Source organism: Anastrepha ludens, chromosome 2, assembly GCF_028408465.1.
Source record: "Anastrepha ludens isolate Willacy chromosome 2, idAnaLude1.1, whole genome shotgun sequence".
Taxonomy (NCBI): Eukaryota; Metazoa; Arthropoda; class Insecta; order Diptera; family Tephritidae; genus Anastrepha; species Anastrepha ludens.
This window is the reverse complement of record NC_071498.1, coordinates 65,062,706-65,078,711: the sequence shown is the minus strand read 5'-3', so window position 1 is coordinate 65,078,711 and position 16,006 is coordinate 65,062,706. Positions and strand designations below refer to the sequence as shown.

The following is a 16,006-nucleotide window of genomic DNA, read 5'->3' as shown; positions in this document are numbered from 1 at the left end:
ACAAAAAAGCACCAGATGAGTTTTAATTTCCACTGTCAGGGCAATTTGGCCAATATAGTAATTATCTACTACCTGATGAAGTCTAGCCGTTGTTAGTTTTGTGGAACACTTGCTAGTTTAATGCTTGTGGAAACTTCATTTCAGCTCCTGTAGTTCCGCCTGGATATCTTAGGTAGAACAAGTGAATGTTTTGTGAGAACTCCAATTACTTTTTCCAACGGGTTAGTATCACCAAAGGGTGCTCTGAATTTAACTTTCTGTTGCAGATTGTACCCTGTGCTAGATTGGAGGGTAAAATCGATTGATTTTAGTATTTCTTATAATTGAGGTGACCAGTATTAATTTGTATCCTTACGATTTCTTCGCATTTTCATTTTCGTCTCAGCTATCAAAGCAGGCATTATAAAAATATTGTCAGGTAAAACATGTCATTCACCCAGCAAGTGGTCATAGAGCCTGTTGCATTAGTGCACTGCAGCGCCCACTTCATCAGCTGTCCACTGCCTTGTTCCCAATTTGATGTCGTTTACGTTTGACATCGAGTGGGCTTGTAGGGCCGATGAACAAGTGAGACTCACTCGGCATCAAACTTGCTAAGGAGCACAAAGAAAATGGCATGCAAGCCTGCAAACATGCAAATTACTTATTTTTGAAAAATCTGTGGTAATAGCCAACGAAAGATATCGAACCTGCTCGCAGAATCAGCCCACAATTGTGGCTCACTCTCAATGCTAAACGCACAGAATCAATGCTGAGCCAAAGTGAGCTTAGCTTTAGCATACTGATTTTTATTCCAACGGGGCACTATCTTATAGGCACACACGATCAGAGGCTAGGCGCGCAGACACATGCTTTCTGCTGATTTCATCTTTTGCGCCACTGTGCTGCTCAATCCAAACGAGTATTCACTACTTTTGGTAGACAATTCTTTAATGGCTCAATCTTAGCACTGGAAATCTGGGATCTTCAAACGCCTTTAAAACATTCACATTGGTTTTAGGAAATACGCAAAATTTCTTAATTGATGGTATCGATCTCGAGATGTACAATCTTTCTGCTATTTGGGCTGCGTTATATTGGTCTTTAGAGGTTCGAGCGATGATATCAAAAGCCGAATAAAGAAGACTGAGGGGGCATTTGACTCTCTGCAAGCAGTCAGGGAATGCATCACACATTTCTCGGCGCACGAAACTGCAAATTTGTAACTCCACAGTCGACTTTAATTTATGGTTGTAAAACGTGGTGGTGACACAAGCCCATTACAAGTTTCTGTAAACCGAAAAATTCTTAAAATATTCTGGCCAAATATTAATTTGAATGTTAACATATGGGCCAGAAGCCAATGCTATTAGAGATCCGAAAGAGAAAATGGGGTTGGATTCGCATGTTCTACGCAGAGGAAATGGTGACTTACGAAAGGCCGCCATTGACTGGAATCCCCAAGAAAGCTGCAGACGTGGAAGACCAGCGAATACCTGGAGACGATTGCTGGAGTCGAAAACCCGGGACATGCAGCTTTGCTGGAATGAAGTTAAGATAGTGGCGCACAACAAAACAACTATTTGAGCAACAAAGTAATTCTAATTTTTTCGACATGTACTGTAAATTTTATGAACAGAGCTGACTGCTTGGTGATGTGTGGGGCACACGTGAGAGCGAACGCGAGGTCGGGCGTATGAGAAACAGAGAGCGAGAGAGTGTGGGAGCCGCTGCAGCCAGATCCAGAGCGAACTTGGGCTAGTTGGAGTGGCGAGACCAAAGTCTTTTATCAATCGGTCAAGAACGTTTGTCTAAGTTGAACGCGTTTAAAACGCGCGCGCGCGTAAAATTATAGAATTTCAAAAGAAAAAGTTTATATTGTACACATACACAAAGCAACTTTTTGTTTAGTATTGAAGTGATAAAAAAGAAAACAACAAATAGAAACTCGAAAGTGCAAACGTAACGGAAATATGTGCGTAATGATTTCGTGATTTTCCAAAAATAATTGATTGCATTCGAATTTGCGCAGACATATTGGGCAGCAGAAAACAGTTAATTATAATTAAAATACAATACAAGCATACAAATATAAGTTGGTAAATGCAAAAATCATAAAAATTATAAAGCACAAAAACAAAAATAAACAACGATAACAACTACATACATTCATACGTATGAGCATATGAAAGCAGCTGTAAGTGAGCGTCGCTGGTGTGCGTGAATGTGAAAACAAAAAAATTCGAAATAATCTAATAAAACAAAGAAAATTGAAACGTGTGTAATAGGTGATAGAATATCTATATATTGTGTGGCAAAAACAACAATAGCAATAATTAAAAATATTTAAAATAAATTACCAAAAAAAAATCGTATATAGTACACGAGTTATAATTACAACTACAAAAGCAAAGCACTTCTAGAATGAATATGTAAATGTAAATGCTGCTGATTATAAGGCAACAAAACAAGCAATTCAAATCATAACAACAAAAGTAGCAAAATAAAAACACACAGACACACATTAACTCATACATTCATAAGTATTATATAGAACATTTAAATGACTCGAGCAATAAGAACAACGCGAATTGAAATAATTTCACAACAATAGCAAAATATATACACACACACAAACATACCGACATGCTATATGTACGTATGCGAGCTCAGCCGCTATTTGTGGGTCGGGTAGGCGCGTCACGGGGCAAGGCATTCATGCACTTCAATATCAGTCTATTAGGCACTCATTCGCTCATTCATTCATTCATTCAATCATTTATTCATTCATTTGCTCATTAGCGCCGTCAAGCAGTCAGCCAGCTGCCAGTGTGAGACCGCGTGAGTGCTAAAAGCACCTAACATGCGAAATTTAAGAATAAAGCGCAGGAATTTCAGCAAAAACCAGAAAGCTTAGGTTGGAAATAAAAAAAAATAAATGAAGTCAATAAAAAAAGGTAAAATGAAATAAAATAAACACAAAATACACTTAAGTAAATTGAATGAAATACTATAAAATAAAATAAATTGAATAAAAATAAAATTAAATGACAAAAATACTAAGTAACCAAACAATAAAAGAAAGATGTTAAGAAAAGTCGTTTGGAATACAATTAAAAAAAATCACGACAAAATAAAAATTGCTAAGGAAATTAAAAATTTCAATCTCGATGCATAAAAGTCAATTAATGGATTAATTTAACTAAGAATGATTTTTTTTCTGCAAATTTATTTTCTTTCAAATTCGTTCGTAAATGCTTTTTTTAGCTTTCAATTAAAAGTTTAATTAAAACGTGTGAAGAAAAGAAAATTATTTCCAAATAAAATTTGTTTTATTATTCTAAACATGTGAAGCACACAACCTCAAAAACAAAACTATAAGCAAAAACAAAAAAATGAATGCTAATGAAGTGGAGAAGAAATAAAAAATGCATAAAACTAATTAAGATTTTTGTAAAATATTTTACACATGGAGTAGGGCAATGGCATCTTTTGCTAGCTATGACGTCATCGATATTTGGATTTTAACATGTGTTTAACATATTTTCTTGCTCTTTCGAATGCATTATTCTAAATCAAAATGAAACTTTTTTAGTGGTGGAGAACATATTCTGTCTTGAGTATTTGAATAAAGAAAATTGTGCATGTGAAATATGTAGTAGCAGGGATTACCGTAAAACAAAATTAATGAAATTATAATTATTTTTTATTCTCACGAAATCATAATAGCATGTTTTTGTTTGAAATTGAATCGGAAAAAAATTAGATTATAAAATAAAATGAAATAACATTAAATTAACTAGAATTAAATTAAATTAAAGTATTTTTTTAAATCAAATTAGATGCAATAAAAATAGAACAAAATTAATTAAAGTAACATTAAAACTAAAATAAGATTAAAATAAATGTAATTAAAAAAATAAATAAAATAAAAAAATGAAATAAAAAATAAAATGTTACAAAATAAAAATAAATAAAATAAGATAAATAACAAAATATATATAATAAATAAAAAGTAGAAAAAATGTGATGAAAAAATAAAAAAATTATAAAAATCAAAATATAACGAAATTAATATGAAAGTAAATTAAACACAAATAAAATAAAATTAAAATAAATCAAATAACTTGAAATAAATAATTGAATAAAAACCAAAATAATAATAAATACGAATAAATATTAACTAAAATAAGATTAGATAGAATAAAATAAAATTAAAAATATGGAAGATAGAATTGAACTAATAAATAAAATGAAATAAGATAAAAATACGAACAACATAAAAAACGAAATTAAAAAAAAAAAATTAATCAAAAAAACAAAAAAAAACTAATAAATAAAATGAAATAAGATAAAAATACGAACAACATAAAAAACGAAATTAAAAAAAAAAAATTAATCAAAAAAAAACAAATAATAAAATATAAAACAAAATAAAAAAATTGAACAAAAACATAAGAAAAAATAAAATTAACCACAAAAACCAAAAAAAACTAAAATAAAGTAAAATAGAAAAGTAATAAATACATAAAAAATAAATCAATTAATACACGAAACAAATAAAATAAAATAATTAATTAAATAAAAAATACAAAATTACTAAAAAAATAAATTAAAAAAGGAACCAATAAAAATTAAAAAAAAAAACTTAAATAAAACATAATATAATAAAAAACGAAACAGTAGAAAATTAAAAAAATATAAAAAAGAGTAAATAAAAAAAGAAAATAATAAATAAAAAATGTATAAAAAAGAATAAATAAAAGAAAATATAAAAAAGAATAAATAAAAAATATATAAAAAAGAATAAATAAAAAAATATAAAAAAGAATAAATAAATAAAAAATATAAAAAAAAACGAAAAATTTAAAAATAGAATAAGAAATCTAATTAAAAAGTATAAATAAATATTAATAAAAATTTAATCAGAAAGTAAAGTAAAATAAAAAATTAATCACATCAAAAAAAAAAAAAATACAAATATAAAAATGAATAGAAATAAAAAATATAAAAAAATAATTAAAAATAAGCAAAGATATAGAGAAAATTAAATAAAAAAAATTCATAACATAAAAATGTAAATGGAAACAAAATAAAATAAAATTGAAATAGAAGGAAAAATTTAAAAATACAAGTAAAGTTAAAATAAAGTAATAAAATTATTTTTATATTATTAAATAAATTAAACAGGAATGAAACGAGAATAAATTTACTTAAACTAAATTCAACTAAATGAAATACAACAAAAATTAGTATTTTTAACGTATGTTGAATTCTAAATAGAACTCTGCAAACCAATCCTGCTCTCTTATATGAACAATTGTACTTCACTTACATGGAATTTTGTACTTGTACAATTATACATTAGATAGTAGGCGATGCCAAAATAGTAAAACGGCACTTAGAATAAAAACGTGAGTTACATCGACACGACTTTTTCTTTCTCTGCGCGAAATACTGCCTCAACGTATAGCAACATTCTGCAATAAATTTGAAAATACCTCCATAATATTTGAGGGGCGCTAAAATAAGATAGTCTTAATTACAAGAGTAGGTATGTAATCAGCAGCACAAATACGGCTGAATAAGCAGCTGCTAACAAAAAATGGGCGCTAATCTAATTAAGGGGAAAATTAATAACTAAGAAAAAAACTGTATCTGTGTATACAAAAAACGCGAAAGAATTGAAAATCGAGCGATCACAGATTTAATTAAAGGCTATATTCGCAAAAATATATATGTACATGTATTCATACACATACAAATGAATGTACTTATGTACGCATAATTAAATGCCTTCGGGCGAAATAGGCAAACAAAGCAAGACTAAAATGCTAATCGCAAATATACAAATTTTGATAAGCCATAATTTTTTTATTTGAAGTGGTTTTTTTTGTTGTTCAATTAACACAAACGAGTAATCGAACTCATCATATGCATGCATTTATAATACAAGCAACCAAACTTGTATACGTACACACACACATACATACATTTGTGTGGCAAGCAAACGTTAAGCAGCGATTTGTACGGAAGGGAGTAGATTTTTGAATACAAATGCGATACAAATACACTTTTCTTAAGGTTTCTTTTTTCGCCTATAGCAGTGAGTGAGTGAGTGTGTGTGTGTGTGTGTGTGTGTGTGTGTGTATATATATATACTTATGGCAAATGCAAATACACAGTAGGTGCCAAGTTGAAGAAGGTAAAACCAAAATTAATCTAAAAAAATTGAAGAAATAAAAAATAAAATATATTCAACATGCGTGACACACTTTCGCTGGCATTTAGAAGCAAATCGTATATTTAAATATATTTAATTTTTTAAAATGCCAGTTTTAGGTACAACAACAACAGAAAACTAATATATTGCTTTATATATTATAATAAAAAAAATAATAAAAAAAAATAAAAATAATCACAGCAAAGTGTTTTAAAATTTGATACAGGAAAAATAAGCAAACAAAAAAACTAGAAAAAGCTTGAGAATATTGAAAGGCAACTTGAAGGAAGAAAGCATAGAAATATAAAAAGAGTGAAAAAGCAAATAAAAACAAGGAAGTGTTTAAAAAACTAACCAGAACTATAAACTTGAAAAATATAAATAAAAAATAAAATCGTAAGAACCATAAAATAAAAAACACATCTGCAAACAAGCACCAAACCGGTCTGAATTTGCACTCACCATTTATTCCAACATTTCTACTCATCCTCCTAATTCCTAATTCTTCAACCGGCACGGAAGCAGCAGAGAACAAAAAGCAATAATAAGTTTTTGTGTTTATTTCAAATTCGCGCGCATTTTTGCGCGACCTCATTTGGTGGAACGTCCAGATATTTCGAGCTGACTGAGGTGACTGAAAAAAAGCTTGTGGAAAAGGAGTCAAGCCCGAGGTGGGTGAAAGAGAGGCCGACAGGCCTGAAAGTACCTCTCAAGTAGACATTTTTTCATTGGAGCGCACGATTGAGGAAAAAGGTAAAAATTAAATAGTAGTATTTTAGTATTTGTGGCAGCAGATAAAGAAGGCACAAACAAATTGCAAAAGCAAAGTTGAAATATTTTCCTCACAGCTCAGTTGTCTTCGTTTCAGTCGCGTACCTATGTATGTGACCTGCCGTTTTCAGGGCAGACCCGACATGATGAGACCCGACATCCTTTGTATTGATCAGTTTTTGCCACTTCAATCTCATTTATTGCTGACAGTAGAGTTTAAAATTATTCGCTCGGCCAGACAGTAGTAGCTCGTAATGTATTATGCGCGTACCTATTCCTGTAAGCACACAGCGTGGCGCGAATTTCTGCTTGGCCGCAATCCGAAGCGATTCAGCTCGCTTTGTGTACAATTTGGTTTTATTTCATTCATTCTTTTTTTATGTGATGCATATTTAATCGCTAGTAATAATTCGTTGGCAAATGGTTCGATTTCTTTCCGCTTCAGTAGAGTTTCAAAATTGGAAACTTATTTTAAAATAATTTTAATTCTATCGTAACATAAATAAAAAATGAGGTAAAATAAAAACAGAAAAAGAAATTAAGTAAAATGAAAAAGTATTGAAAAATTTTAAAAACAAGAAGTTAAAAAAAAATGAGAAAAAAATTAAAAAGATTTAAAAAAAATATAAAGAAAATTAAAAAAAAAATAATTAAAAAAAATTAAAACAAAAAGAAATTTAAAAAATACGAAAACACAATTTAAAATAAAACAGAAGTAAAATAAAATAAACAAAAATATAAAATAGAATTAAACAAAATAAAATAAATTAATATAAAACTAAGCTAAATTCAAAAATAAAGTCAAATAAAATAAGGAAAGGTAAATCAAATAAAATGAAATCTGTAATAAAAAATATAAATAAAAATAAGCAAAGATATAACGAAATTTAAATTTCAGTAAATTAAAAGAAATGCAAATAAGTGTAAAATAAAATTAAAATAAATTTAAAAAGAAATAAAAATTAAAGAAATGCAAGTAAAGATAAAAATATAATTAAAAATAAACAAAAATAAGAAAATTGAGAATAAAATAAAAAACTGAATTACAAAAAATAAATAAAAATAAACAAAAATATAACTAAAATAAAATTAAAATAAAACTATATTACACTAAAAAAATAAATGAAAAAACTTGTGACTAGTGATGATCACCGCAAGGGACTTCTGGAGAAACGAGCTCCACACAAACCGCGATAACTTTTACAACTATCAATTGTTTTTTTTTTGTTTGTGAATTTTGCTTAAGCCAAGTCGAAACATGATGTATTAATACCATGCTTTTATTTTTGTAAAATAAAGCAATTAACTAACAAGAAAACAAACAAATGATTGAAAATCATCATTTTTTGGCCCTTAACCCATTAAGAGTAAATCATTAAATACAATAAAATGAAAAATATAATAAAAAAAAGTAAAAATAAAAAAGATATAGCGGGAATAAAATTGAAATAAAATTTTTTAATAAAAAAATATATAATTAAAGAAATTATTTAAAATAAAAATGTAAATAGAGGTAAAAAAAAAGAAAAATTTAAGCAGAAATAAAACTAAGAAAATGCAAGAAAAGATAAAATAAAATAAAAAAATTACTATTGTATTACAAAATAAATTTAACAGATTCAAATAGAATAAAACGAAAATAAAGCATTAAAATAAATGAGATTAAATTTATTTGAACTATTGCACAGTGGTCCCGCTGCGTAGGAAGAGCGGTCATAGGAACTTTTGGCGTGATAAATGACTTTTTAGTACGTTTTTAAGTTGATAAATGTTTTTATTTGTTAAAAAAACATTAAGACATATAAAAAGTAATATATATATAATAAGAATATATATAAGATATAATAATAATAATATATAATAAAGTAAAGTAAACACACATTTTTTACATAAGATTTTTTTGTTCCGTTTAAGGTTTTGCATAAATCTTAAATTATAAACAGTAATAGAAAAAAACATTAAATTCCGAAAGGATGAGTTAACTTATTCTTATTTATGAAAATAATAAAATATTCACTTTCCAAAAAGTTAATGTACTTAGAAATACAAAACTTTTAACTCAGTAAATCTAAGACTTCTCTTGACATCATAGATTTCTTTTTACATGGTAATTTTCGTAGACTAGATATAAATGGATCGGAATTAAGAAGAAGCCTGTGTAAAAGATCCGTGTTAGTTACAGTTCTTGAGTGCTTTCTGGTATTGTCACGTCTGAATTGTTTCACTAATTTATTACATGATTCAGCTGCCTCCTCTGATAATTCTCCAATTGATAATAAACAATGATCGATTACCTCCGACCCATGAATGAGCACTTTATGAACTGATGCAGGTAAATTATACCATGAATATTTACTAACTAGAATTTTAGCAGTGTCTAGTGCGTATATTTTGAATTTATTCGAATTAATTTTAAAACCAGATGAAAGACATTGTAGGAGATAACTACATCTGTCTATAACGTGTTTGTCTATTCCTGTGATTTCGGATGATATGGTTGATTGAAGGAAAAATTTTCGTGCTGTATTTCTATCATTAGAGGTGCCACTTCCTCCACTTCGCGGTTTGTCAACTATCAAGCCTAATTGTTCTCTAAACTCCCTCTGAACGAATTCCTTTCTCTTAGCTAAAAGTGCTTTTTCCTCAGATGAACGTGCTTGCCACCTTTTAAATTCGATTCTATAAGACACATGAATAAAGTATTCAAAAAATCTAATCCAAGAATGCAGGGGTGATAAACCAAATTCAAATCTACTGGAGTTTACTTGTTTGTTTCTACACTTTTCTACGTCATTCATTTCTTTAGGTGTCGCACCACAAATCTAACATTTACTCGTAGATGAGTCACATAGGTACAGATTAGACCCTATATCAAGCGCAGTCGCAGGTCATCGCAGCTGGAAACTATTTTTCCTTAAAGAGGACATATGTAAGAATATTTTAATGTATGTTTCATTTGTGCGAGTTCGTGCGAACTTAGTTAAAACTTTACAAACTTCTTATAAAAAAAAAAGGGAAATTTTAAAGTACGTATTTCGTACGGTCTGAAAACCCATCAAATAATAATTAAAAAAGATAAGAAAACGTTCAACATGTTTTACATACCTTCAACTTAAATTTCCATTGTACAACAGGTCATAAACACAGTAATTCTTAGAAAAATAACACTTCCCGGAACTGCGTAAGTACGGAGCGGAGACCACGCTAACTATCACTTTTCAAATTCTCTTACTTTGGAGGCACAATTATAAGTGAAGTGTTTGTGCAGTTGAGATTTCTTTTATCCTCTAAGTTACTATGACTAATGAACTAACATTTAGCTAAATATTGTTGCATAATTTTAACATGACTATTTTCATCCAATGTCCTATGGCGGAACCACTGTGTATTGTTTAGAGATAATAGCTACTAAGTTTCTTAGCAATACCATGACAAATTGCATTTTAAATTTACGCTCAGTATTTAAAATTTGTGGCTATGTTGAAATACAAAACTTTTTTTCGTTACATAATATGAGAGAATACAAATTCTTTTAAATTTGAATCTGCAAGATGTCACGTTTACAACACTCTAGTTATAGTGTTTTCTATGATAAATTCCTTCACCTTAAAAGTAATAGTGTTCTCTATCGTTCCTCTAATAAAAGATGGTTAGGTTATCACAGAACAAAAAAGAAAAAAAAAAAAGCAAAGACCAAATTATGTTCTAATCGATTCTGGGCTTAAGTCTAGGTCTAAGTTTTTTTAAATTATTTTTGTTCATTTAATAATTTTTATTTTAATTATTGAAAATTTTTTGTACGAGTATATATATCTGTTTTTTTAATATCTTTTTAATTTTTTTTATGTTTTATATAATATATATTTATATTTTTTATATATTTATATTTTTTATATATTTATAAATATTTATATTTTTTATATATTTATATTTTTTATATATTTATTTATTTCTACATTTACTTTATTTTTTAAAGTTCTTTATATTTTGAGCAATTTTTTTGTATAACTTTTTTATTTTTTATATTGTATATTATAAATAGTTTTCTGTTTTTTTTTATTATAGAGTTTTTTATACATCTTTTTATATGTATATCTTTTTATTTTTTTATATAAGTTTTCTTATATATGTATATTTATTTTACATATATTTGAAATTTTTTTAAATTTATTTTTTTATGATTTTATATGATTTCCCCACCTAACCGAGATTTTTATTGTAGATTTTGGTCAAAGATATTAATTCGTTTCGAGAATTTGATGAGAGATTCGATTTTCAGGTTCGAGAGTACTGAAAGATTGTTAATTGTTGGAGAGCCTAGAAGAGCGAGTCGACTTCTGGCTAGACCGGGACAACTGCACAGCAAATGTCTGCTCGATACTTCCTCATCTTCGTCCTCGCAGTATCTGCACAGGTCGTTTTGAGGAACCCCGAGCCGACGTGCGTGAGTGCCCAAAAGGCAGTGGCCGGTGATAAGAGATATTATATGCCTTAGTTCGTGTTTCGAAAGACTTATAAGGGTTTTTGTCTGTTTCAGATTGTAGGATGGCCAGATTTGTCTGGTTGTTATATATAGTTTTTTTTTATTTTTTTTTTGTTTATATTTTTTATAAATTTTTTTTTCATTATTTATACTTTTCTTATTTTTTTATACTTTTTTATTCTTTTTTATTTATATTATAAATAGTTTTCGGTTTTTTATACATAGTTTTTTATGCATCTTTTTATATGTATACCTTTTAATTTTTTTTATATAATTTTTTTACGTATATGTTTTTGCATATATTTTTAATTTTTTTTATATATATTTTAATGTATATTTTTTGTATAATTCTTATTTTTATATACGGTTTTTTTTTGTTTATGCCTTTTTTATTTTTTTTATGCCTCTTTTATTCTGTTTTATGTATAATATTTTATTTTTTTTATGTTTTTATATATATTTTTATTAATTTTTAATTTTTAGTTTTTATATAAATTCTTTTTTCTTGTTATATGTATATACAATAGTTTTTTTTATATATTTTATTTTTTATAAATATTTTCTAATTGTTTTATATATATTTTTATTTATTTTTGTATTTTATATTTTTTTATAGATTTTCTATTTCTTTATATATATTTTCTTTTTATTTTTTGTATATTTCGTTTTTGGATATTTTTTTAAGTTTTTTTATATGTATATTTTTTATATAATATATTTTTTTTACATAATATTTTTTTATATATTTCTTTTTTCTTATTTCGTATAAATAACATGTGTAAGTAGTTACAATTATCCTTGCGCAAATGATTTCAAAGAGTTTTCGACCTAACTTCAATTGCTGGGCAATGGAAAAGTGTTCACATGGCGATCCGATTCGAAGTTTTCGTTGATTATATTAACATGTTTAACGATTGACCTACCAGCATGGAATCGTTGGAATCACTGCCTACTTTTATAATCCATACTGTTCATAAAGAGTTTGTGTCCATATAGAGTACAAATATTTTTTGTTGCCTGTTGTCACTTTTCACCTTGGTTGCGTGGTATTGAAAAATTTATCGAATTTTCTCTTTTTTAGCTTTATTATACAAAACTGGCTTCATCAAACCCACAACTGGCAAACAACTTTTTTTTATATGACTACTTTTTAACTTTTTAACTTTGTTCAGATCAGTCAACGGGTGCTTTTACTTTCAATTTTTGGCGCATACTCAAGCCCTAAATTATTTTCTGCTTATTTAAACTTGACTACATATATGTACACACACACACTTATACAATATTTTCTCACTATATGCAAATATCCCACGCCTTCCATTTAAATCGCCCATAGTTGTTCCCACATCCATTTGCCATTTAGGAACTTGCAAAAAGAAAACAGCAAAAAGCAAAAATCAAATCATCCGCTCTGCAGTTGAGGTTAAGCAGATAACTGACATGCGTACACTGAGTAGCAAAACTCTGCGTACAACCTACTGCCAAATATTTTTAAAATAAAGTGTAAGCAAAAAAAAATTCCCGATGGCCAAAGTATATTACGATTTTAGTTTCCGATTTATCGATATTTATCGATCACTAGTTTTTACCGCTGTGCAATAAAAGTCTGCAAATGAATAAGGATAGGGGGGCTTTTATAAAATTCATACGATTGACAGCTGAAAAAGGTGATATGGGGGAAAATCTGCGAAATTTATAGTTTTTGAAGCCTAATAAGGGAAATTAGCATGGAAGGAAAATAGTAGCAAAGTGAAGCTTAAAAAAAGTAAAAAGTACGCTTAAATTATGACAAGAAACAGCAAAAGTAGTCTCGAAATAGGAGTAAGCACTGGAATAACACAGTCTCAGTTCAAATAGTTGTGAATAATTTACGAAAAAATGGAGCTCTGCTCGCCCATACGCTTTGACTGACAGAGAAAGTAAGAGTGACGTGCAGCTTTTCCATAAAAATCGAATGCTAACAGCAACTATTGTGACAAATATACTTAACACCAGGTTTTTAAATGTTTTTTAATAAACAACAGTTTTTGAAGTGAAACTACTTAGGCGTCGATGGACGAGCGAGAATGGAGAGTAAAATTTCAGGGGCATGCAACGTTTTGGGCGAGAGAGAAAAACGTTCCGCGAGAGAGAAAAAAAATGTAACGCAGAAGAAAAGGAGAGAGAGAGCTACACTTTATATATTTTATAGTAATTTACCATCATAAACCCATTGTTGTTGTGAATTTATTTAGATACATATATATTCTTTCTCTCTCTGTCTCTCTCTCTCTCTCGGGTCTCTCCCTCTTTCTTTACCTGTCTTGAAAGTTTCACTTCTGTTATGTGTACTACGCTACACGCATTTTTTTAAATTAATTTTTTTAAATTTCCTTTTTTAAATTTTTTTTTTAATATTACAGTGCACTCGCGATAACTCGAACTAATTAAAACAGGCGCTGTTCGATTTATCGAATTTGTTCGACTTATCAATTGAGTGTGCTATGTTAAAAAAACAGTCATCGATATCGATTTTTCGATCGATTGTTGAAAATGGAAGCCAGTAGAAAATTTCTGTAGTATAGTTTCGTTATACGAATTACATTTTGGTCCATTGGCTGGATCAATGGTGTCACATTCGGCAGCATAAACATAGTTAAAATTAAACCATCCTCGGACTTTAATTCGATTTCGTTGGGATGTGATGGGGCATTATCAATTAGAAGAAGAGCCTTCTCAGGTAGTCCCCATCTTTCAAATTTTTTCTTACCTAAATATTAAAGTCATTTAACTTGGTTAAAAAAATTGTTTTAATGAATCTGGATTTTACCTGCGGCACGAACGAATTTTGAAACCAGTCTTTGAAAATCGCCGAATGGATGAGGCTGATTTGGAATTTTTGTACTCCACCGGACAGTTAAAATTTTTGAAAACACGAGGATTTCTTGCTTTGTCAATAACGAGAAGTTTAAGCTTATGGTTGCCGGTAGCGTTAGTGCAAGCCATAAATTGCCTTATCTTTCTTTTTTATAAGACTTATGGTGGACTTGGCTACCCCATATTCCTTCGCTAGAGAAGTAACACTACGTCCACGTTTAATTTTGTTAAGGACTTCAGCCCTCTCTTTTAATGTTAAACACTTCAACCTTTTACGATCCATTACTCACGTGCACTGATATACTACAAATGACAAATTTAAAGCAATTTGGTCAATGCAAGATGTTGTTCCCAGAAAACTAACGGGATATTAACGCCGAAATATTCATATGGACAATACACTAGTATACATATAATTTATATACATATACTATTACATATGTATCTATGTACAAAATGTACATGTTTGAAAAGAATGTGCGTACAAATAAATTTGTTTTTTTGTTCGAGTTATAGCGCTTTTTTATTGTTCGAGTTACAAAGAAGTCAATAGGGGAAAAAATGTGTTCGAGTTAGCACGTCGTTCGACTTAGCGGCTATTCGAGTTACCGCGAGTGCACTGTATTTAAATTTTTTTTCAGTTTCTTTTTTCATATAATTTTAATTTTTTTTATCAAAAAGTTTATTAAATGAAACCTCACATTTTTTATTTTTTATTAAACCTAAATTTGCATGCGTTTTTTGCGCGCAGAATTTCGTTGTCGAGTGTAGGTTGAAGCGATTAAGTTTTGTGGTTTGAGGCTCGGCTATTTTTAGCCGCCTTAGTTATACGTTTTCAATTGACTTTTTGTTTTTCTCCGTCGGTTCTTCACTCCTATCACCATCTCTACATAACATTTGTTTACCTCTTTACTTCATTTCGTGGGTGTGATGGATTATTTTTATTTTATGTTTGGTTATTTTTAGCTGCGCGTCATTTGGGTATGTCGTTGAGTGCCAAAGGATGTATGTATTTGTGTATATGAAGGACCTTTCCCTCAAGCAAGTGAATATAAATAAATGGCGAATTCAGAGCTTTTATTGCAGTGAATATAAGTAGAGAAACGAAAGTTTGTTTGGAACTTCGAGTTGTTGTGTGGGAAAACGTATCTACATATACATTTTAACTACTCCGAGTGTGAGTTGCTTTGGCAATCGATAATACAGTGGAAAATCTTAATATAAAAAAATTATAAAAAGTTATAAAAAATTGTAATATAAGAAAAATATATCAGCAAGCATTAAATAAAATATGCCTTAAAATCTTTTGCCAAAGTTTCTATCATCAAAATGTACCAAACACCTTGAAATCTTTTAAAAAGAGGAAAACCTTTCTTGTTAAGCCTTTTGTTTTTGAATAACTTTTTTTCAAGCAAGAAAAAATTATTTTGGGTAATGGAAATTTTTATTTTGACCTTTACGCGCTCCATTTCTTGTCTACCTTTCTGCGCTCAATTGCAGCTGTTTAGTTCACAAGCACCGAATATGTTTAACGTACGCCGCCATTTTCAAGAATTATAAAGTTTTCGATAGGATGATTAATTTCGCGCCACCTTGTAGTATACGACTCTTCACAAACCGATCAATAAAAATCCTATGAAATTTATTTAGAAATTTTGAAATTTAAAAACTCTAGTTTTTATTTCTTCACTGTA

At 28.8% G+C, this 16,006-nt stretch overlaps 1 protein-coding gene across 9 annotated transcripts in view; it reads left to right on the top strand.

Annotated features, from left to right (window-relative positions):
• Positions 1-16,006, top strand: part of LOC128871654 (protein CREBRF homolog) — a 161,784-nt gene that overhangs the window by 73,516 nt on the left and 72,262 nt on the right. Inside the window, exons 1-2 of one of the 9 annotated variants that reach the window (XM_054113580.1) lie at positions 1,757-1,954; positions 6,429-6,955. The exons of 1 other annotated variant lie outside the window; for it this stretch is intronic. The gene's annotated coding sequence lies outside the window, so the exon portion shown is untranslated. Of the gene's footprint in view, positions 1-1,756; positions 2,268-5,023; positions 6,185-6,315; positions 6,956-16,006 lie in introns of those variants that run through there. 7 more of the 9 variants (XM_054113578.1, XM_054113577.1, XM_054113574.1 and 4 more) reach the window with 7 other exon arrangements.